This window comes from Psammomys obesus, unplaced genomic scaffold (assembly GCF_907164565.1).
Source record: "Psammomys obesus unplaced genomic scaffold, mPsaObe1.curated_primary_1811, whole genome shotgun sequence".
NCBI lineage: Eukaryota > Metazoa > Chordata > Mammalia > Rodentia > Muridae > Psammomys > Psammomys obesus.
In genome coordinates this window covers 11343054-11350343 of record NW_026594428.1, presented here as the reverse complement: position 1 = coordinate 11350343, position 7290 = coordinate 11343054, and the positions used below count along the sequence as shown (strand labels likewise).

Sequence of the window (7290 nt, the reverse complement as noted above, 5' to 3'; positions counted from 1 at the left end):
TTGCCACTTTAGAACTGCCAAAATATTTCTTCAGCGTGGAGATAAACCATAGGAATTATTTCTTACTAAATAAATCACTTGTATCAAGAATTACATATACACATATCTTCACATTAAGGAAAACTGTGCAAAGGAAATTCTCCTTTAAGTGATTCAATGTAAATCTGTAATTCACAATATTTAGTACCTACTGTGTAATGCTTCCAGTGACTTTCAGTAAACATCACATTGCTAAGAATAATAATCCATTTTTTTCCTGTTTTTACCTGTAAATTTGTTGCTGGTCCTCTGAATTTAAGGAGAAATCTGTGGATTTTCAATGGCTTCTCTATCCTTGCACTGGGACTATTCAGTATGGCTTTCCCTTTGCAAGCATAACTGTGAAAATACATATACAGGAAAGAACCATGCAGCAATAAGAATTCCTTTCCAGTGCTCGCTTCGGCAGCACATATACTAAAATTGGAACGATACAGAGAAGATTAGCATGGCCCTTGCGCAAGGATGACGCGCAAATTCGTGAAGCGTTCCATATTTTTAGTAACAATTGTTGGTCACTAGTTTCTATCAACATCAACAGACTCAACTCCCCAATTAAAAGACACAGACTAACAGAATGGTTGCAGAAACGGGATCCATCATTCTGTTGCATCCAAGAAACACACCTATGCAACAAAGATAAACACTACCTCAGAGTAAAGGGCTGGAAAAATGTCTTTCAAGCAAATGGTTCCAGAAAACAAGCGGGAGTAGCCATCCTAATATCTAATAAAATAGACTTTCAACCCAAGTTAATCTAAAAAGATAAGGACGGCCACTATATTCTCATCAAAGGAAAAATCCACCAAGAGGACATCACAATTTTGAATATCTATTTCCCAAATACAAGAGCACCTATATTCGTAAATGAAACAATATTAAAGCTTAAATCACACATTGATCCTAAAACCCTAATAGTGGGAGACTTCAACACTCCACTCTCACCAAGGGACAGATCAACTAGACAGAAAACAAATAGGGAAATAAAAACACTTACAGAGACCCTAAATCAAATGGACCTAATAGACTTCTACAGATCTTTTCATCCAAACTCAAAAGAGTATACCTTCTTTTCAGCACCGCATGGAACCTTCTCCAAAACAGACCAAATAGTTGGTCATAAAGCAAGCCTCAACAGATACAAAAAGATTGAAATAATCCCTTGTATTCTATCTGACCACCATGGAGTTAAGCTGGACCTCAACAACAACAGAAATAACAAACAGCCTACATGCACATGGAAACTGAACAACTTGTTACTCAACGACAGCTGGGTGAAGGAAGAAATAAAGAAAGAAATTAAAGACTTTCTAGAATTCAATGAAAATGAAGGCACAACATACTCAAATTAATGGGACACATTGAAAGCAGTGCTCAGGGGAAAATTTAGAGCACTAAGTGCCTGCAAGAAGAAATTCATAACATCACATACAAACAACTTAATGGCCCAACTGAAAACCCTAGAAAAAAAAAATGAAGCAGATACACCCAAGAGGAGCAGAAGGCTGGAAATAATCAAACTCAGGGCTGAAATCAATCAATTAGAAACAAATAAAACTTTTCAAAGAATCAATGAAACAAAGAGCTGGTTCTTTGAGAAAATCAACAAGATAGACAAACCCTTAGCCAAACTAACTAAAAAGCAGAGAGAATCTATCCAAATCAACAAAATCAGAGATGAAAAGGGTGACATAACTACAGACACTGAGGAAATTCAAACAATCATTAGGTCATACTACAAAAGCCTATATGCCACAAAATTTTAAAACCTAAATGAAATGGACAATTTTTTTTATAGATTCCATCTTCCAACATTAAGTCAAGATCAGGTAAAAAGGCTGAACAGTGCTATATCCCCCAAGGAAATTGAAGCAGTCATTCACAGTCTCCCCTCCAAAAAAAGCCCTGGGCCAGATGGTTTCAGCGCAGAATTCTACCAGACCTTCAAAGAAGTGCTCACACCAATTCTTCTCAAACTATTCCACAAAATAGAAACAGAAGGTACATTACCAAACTCATTCAATGAAGCAACAGTCACCCTGATACCTAAATCACACAAAGACCCAACAAAAAAAGAGAACTTCAGACCTATCTCTCTTATGAACATTGACGCAAAAATACTCAATAAAATACTTGCAAACCGAATCCAAGAACACATCAAAGATATCATCCACTACGACCAAGTAGGCTTCATCCCAGGCATGCAAGGGTGGTTCAACATACAGAAATCCATCAATGTAATCCACCACATAAACAAACTGAAGAAGAATAACCACATGATCAACTCCTTAGATGCTGAAAAAGCATTTGACAAACTCCAACACCCATTCATGTTTAAAGTCTTGGAGAGATCAGGAATACAAGGCACATATCTAAACATAGTAAAGGCAATATACAGTAAGCCTATAGCCAACATCAAACTCAATGGAGAGAAACTTAAATCAATCCCACTGAAATCAGGGACAAGACAAGGCTGCCCACTCTCTCCCTACCTCTTCAACATAGTACTTTAAGTCCTAGCCAGAGCAATAAGAAAACTAAAGGAGATCAAGGGGATACAAATCAGAAAGGAAGAGGTCAAAGTGTCACTATTCGCAGATGATATGATAGTATATATGAGCAACCCCAAAAATTCAACCAGAGAACTCCTCCAGCTGATAAACACCTTCAGCAAAGTGGCAGGATACAAAATCAACTCAAAAAAATCAGAAGCCCTCCTGTATACCAAAGACAAAAGGGCCGAGAAAGAAATTAGGGAAACAACACCCTTCACAATAGCCACTAATAACATAAAGTACCTTGGGGTGACACTAACCAAGCAAGTGAAAGACCTGTTTGAGAAAAACTTCAAGTCTCTGAAGAAAGAAATTGAAGAAGATCTCAGAAGATGGAAAGATCTCCCGTGCTCATGGATTGGTAGGATTAACATTGTGAAAACGGCCATCCTGCCAAAAGCAATCTACAGATTCAATGCAATTCCCATCAAAATACCAACTCAATTCTTTACAGACCTTGAAAAAAAGATTCTCAGCTTCATATGGAGAAACAAAAAACCCAGAATCTCCAAACAATCCTATACAACAACAGATCATCTGGAGGTATCTCTATCCCCGATCTCAAGTTGTACTACAGAGCAATAGTAATAAAAACTGCATGGTATTGGCATAAAAACAGAAAGGAGTATCAATGGAACCACATAGAAGACCCAGAAATAAACCCACACACCTATGAATACTCGATTTTTGACAAAGAAGCCAAAACCATTCAATGGAAAAAAGACAGCATCTTCAACAAATGGTGCTGGTCCAACTGGATGTCCACATGCAGAAAAATGAAAATAGATCTCTATTTATCACCCTGCACAAAACTAAAGTCCAAGTGGATCAAAGACCTCAACATAAAACCAGATACTCTAAATCTGTTAGAAGAAAAAGTGGGGAACAGCCTACAACTCATTGGTACAGGAGACAACTTCCTGCACAGAACTCCAACAGCACAGGCTCTAAGAGCAACAATCAATAAATGGGACCTCGTGAAACTGAAAAGCTTCTATAAAGCAAAGGACACTGCCATCAAAACAAAACGCCTGCTTACAGATTGGGAAAGAGTCTTCACTAACCCTTTATCTCACAGAGGACTAAAATCGAGTATATACAAAGAACTAAAGAAGCTGAAAAGCAGCAAACCAAGTAATCCAATTAAAAAATGGGGAACAGAGCTAAACAGAGAATTCTCGACAGAGTAATATCGAATGGCAGAGAAACACTTAAAGAAATGCTCATCCTCATTAGCCATCAGGGAAATGCAAATCAAAACCACCCTGAGATATCACCTTACACCCATCAGAATGGCCAAGATGAAAAACTCAAGGGACAACACATGCTGGAGAGGTTGTGGAGAAAGGGGAACCCTCCTCCACTGCTGGTGGGAATGTAAACTGATACAACCACTCTGGAAATCTATCTGGCGCTTTCTAAGACAATTAGGAACAGTGCTTCCTCAAGACCCAGGTATACCACTGCTAGGTATATACCCAAAGTTTGCTCAAGTACACAAAAGGGATATTTGCTCAACCATGTTTATAGCAGCTTTATTTGTAAAAGCCAGAACCTGGAAACAACCCAGATGTCCATCAACGGAGGAATGGGTACAGAAATTGTGGTATTTTTACACAATGGAATACTACTCAGCAATCAAAAAGGATTAAATCATGAAATTTTCAGGCAAATGGTGGGATCTAGAAAAGATCATCCTGAGTGAAATATCCCAGAAGGAGAAAGACAAACACAGTATATACTCACTTATGTAGAACTATAAGATATGATAAACATAATGAAATCTGTACACCTAAAAAAGATAATCAAGAGAGCGGACATGGGGTAAGATGATCAATCTTCGTTTAGAAAGACAGATGGGATGTGCATTGAATGTATGACAGGAGTCTACTGAGTGCATTTGAAAGACTCTAACTAGCAGTGTTTTCAAAGCAAAGACTCATGACCAATCCTTTGGTAGAGTACAGGGAATCATAAGAAAGAAGGGGAGTTAGTCTGATGTGGAAAGGATAGGAGCTCCACAAGGACCAAATATATCTAGGCATAGGGTCTTTTCTGAGACTGACATTCAACCAAGGACCATGTATGCATATAACCTAGAACCTCTGCTCAGATGTAGCCTGTGGTAGCTCAGTAACCAATTGGTTTCCCATAGTGAGGGGAACAAGGACTATTTCTAACAGGAACTCAATGACTGGCTCTTTGGCCTCCCCACCCCGCAATGGAGGAGCAGTCCTGTTAGGCCACAGAGGAGAGCTTTGCAGCCAGTCCTGAAGATACCTGATAAAACAGGATCAGGTGAATGGGGAGGAGGTCCCTCCTATCAGTGGACTTGGCAAGGGGCATGGTGGAGATGAGGGAGGGAGGGAGGGACTGGGAGGGAATGAGGGATCGGGACATGGCTGGGATACAGAGTTAATAAAATGTAACTGATAAGAAAAAAATAAAATAAAAAAAAATCGGGAACAGAAAAAAAAAAAAGAAAAGCAGTTTTTCATGTTTGCTTTACATGTTTATGTTGATACTGTTTTATTTCTTTATGAACAATGAAATCTATTCAAGAATGGTTATAAAATCTCCCAATATAATAGAGTAGTAATAAAATATATTTGCTAAAAAAAAATTCCTTTCCATAAGTTACATGATGTCCGTTAACTTATTCAACATTCAGTTACTTATCTAAATGCTCTGTACAACAGGTGGGAAATTATTAAGCGAAACTTGCAGCACATCTGAGGTTATGTGCCTTTCTTCATCTCAGTGGGCTAGGAGGAGCTTTCAAGAGTGTAATCCATAGACATCAGCTTAGGGGTGAAGCACTGGTAAGAAAAGAGTGAGGGTAAAGAACACAATTTTGGACACATCTACCTAAGAGATTTGACTTTCAAGCAAAAATGAAAGCTATCAGGAGCAAGCCAGGAAAAGGAAGTTATATAGATTTTAGGGTCCAGCAAATAGTGGAACTGTGGAACCTTTGTTCAAAAGATTACAGATGTCATCAAAGTAACTAAACTACACTGAAACTGCTTTCTGGTGCCTTGGAGAATTGACTATGTTTGAATTTTCTGTCTCATGTTCTCAAATATGTCTATGCTAGTGTATTGTTTATTTTTCTGTTGCCAATATAACATTATCACTGGACAACTTAGCTTTTCTGACTGGTGTAAAGTATAATCTCCAAGTAATTTTAATTTGCAAGGTCACAGAAACAAATGACAAATGCTGCCATGGTTGTGAGCAAAAGTAACTCACATTCACTACTGATGACAGTGCAAGCTGCTTTAACCATTATAGAAATTATTTCAGAGATTCCTCAAAAATCTGAAAACAGTTCTATGACATGGTCCAGAAATACAACTCAGTCATATAGCCAAAGATCTCTCTATCATCTTACTAGAGATTTGCTTTCTCATTCATGGTCATTGCTTCTCTAGTCACAGTAGACAGGAAAGGGCTAGAGTTTAGGTGTCCATTAACTAATCACTTAATTACATTGTGGTATATTTTAAAATTACACAATGGAGTATTACTCAACTCTTAGGACAAATGTGGTTTTGAGATAACTGGAACAGGAACAATCATGCTGAGTGAAGTAACTCAGACACAAAAGGACAAGTTTCACAAGCCCCTGTCCCCCTACTACTCTTCAATGGATGTCAGCTGTGAATCTTTTTATATTTGTGTTTCATTTGAAATACTCACAGACTCTGGATAACTTCTAGGAGCCCAGGGGAAGGGACTTTCAAGGAAATGGAAGTAGAATGCACTGGTACAAATGGTTAAAATACAAGGATGAAACAGGAAGGGCTTAAGTGTGGTGAGGAGAAGGAGGCAGGGCCAGAGAAGGGAACAGGGAAGAATAAATAACACTGATGACTTTTCAAAACACCCTTATAGGAATCTATGGCTATAGAACTTTTCTAAATGTATCTATAAACATGCCTAAACAGTGTCAAAGGAAGTTAACCTATAATATTTCATCAATATTTCTACTTGACACCAGAAATTTCTCCATTTTTACACTGTCAGTCAATGAGCTGTCCAAACATAGTTCCTAAAAAATTTATTTTTTCATTAACTAGAAGCAAGATGACAAAATAGGCTATGCAAACAGTCTGTACCTGTTGCAGCTGAGCACCTTGAAAGAATACTGACCTTAAGGATAGTATTAATAATTGACTCAATTCAATAAGTGCTTATGTCTAGAAATCTATGTGAGAAATAAATCTATTCTGGCTGAAATCATTGTTAGCTCAAGCATCCTGATGATTAGAGAACTGATCGATTCACTGTATCTTTCTCCTCTCCTTCCCTCAGCTTCTTTACTCTTTTTTCCCTTCCTCTCCTCTTCTTATTTCTCCTCCCCTCCCCTTCTCTCCCTTCTCCAGTTTTCTTCTCTCTTCTTCTCTACTCCTTCCGTATTCTCTCTTCTTTTCTCTCCTCTTTCTATGTTTTTTCACATAGCTCTATGGACAGAGAACTCTCAATATTTTTTTTTTTATCAGTTCAGCATACATCAAGAAGATGAACTCAAAGTTTGGCTATGAGTCTCAGCATCTCCTTTGATACTCTGATGGGTAGTTTTTCAGAGGTCCCCTGAGGAAGTCTCCTCTTCTGTTCCCTGCCTTTTCCTACTTCTAATGGATGTCTATCCTCTTTGCCCTTCTGAATGAGGTATCAGCCTCTTGCCTACAGT

General features: G+C 38.1%; 1 non-coding gene across 1 annotated transcript; it reads left to right on the top strand.

Moving 5' to 3' along the window:
* The first annotated feature begins 432 nt into the window (after positions 1–432).
* On the top strand, positions 433–539 carry LOC129685520 (U6 spliceosomal RNA). Its single transcript, XR_008721506.1, has one exon. It is a non-coding gene; the product is annotated as a U6 spliceosomal RNA (small nuclear RNA).
* Positions 540–7290: the final 6751 nt, after the last annotated feature.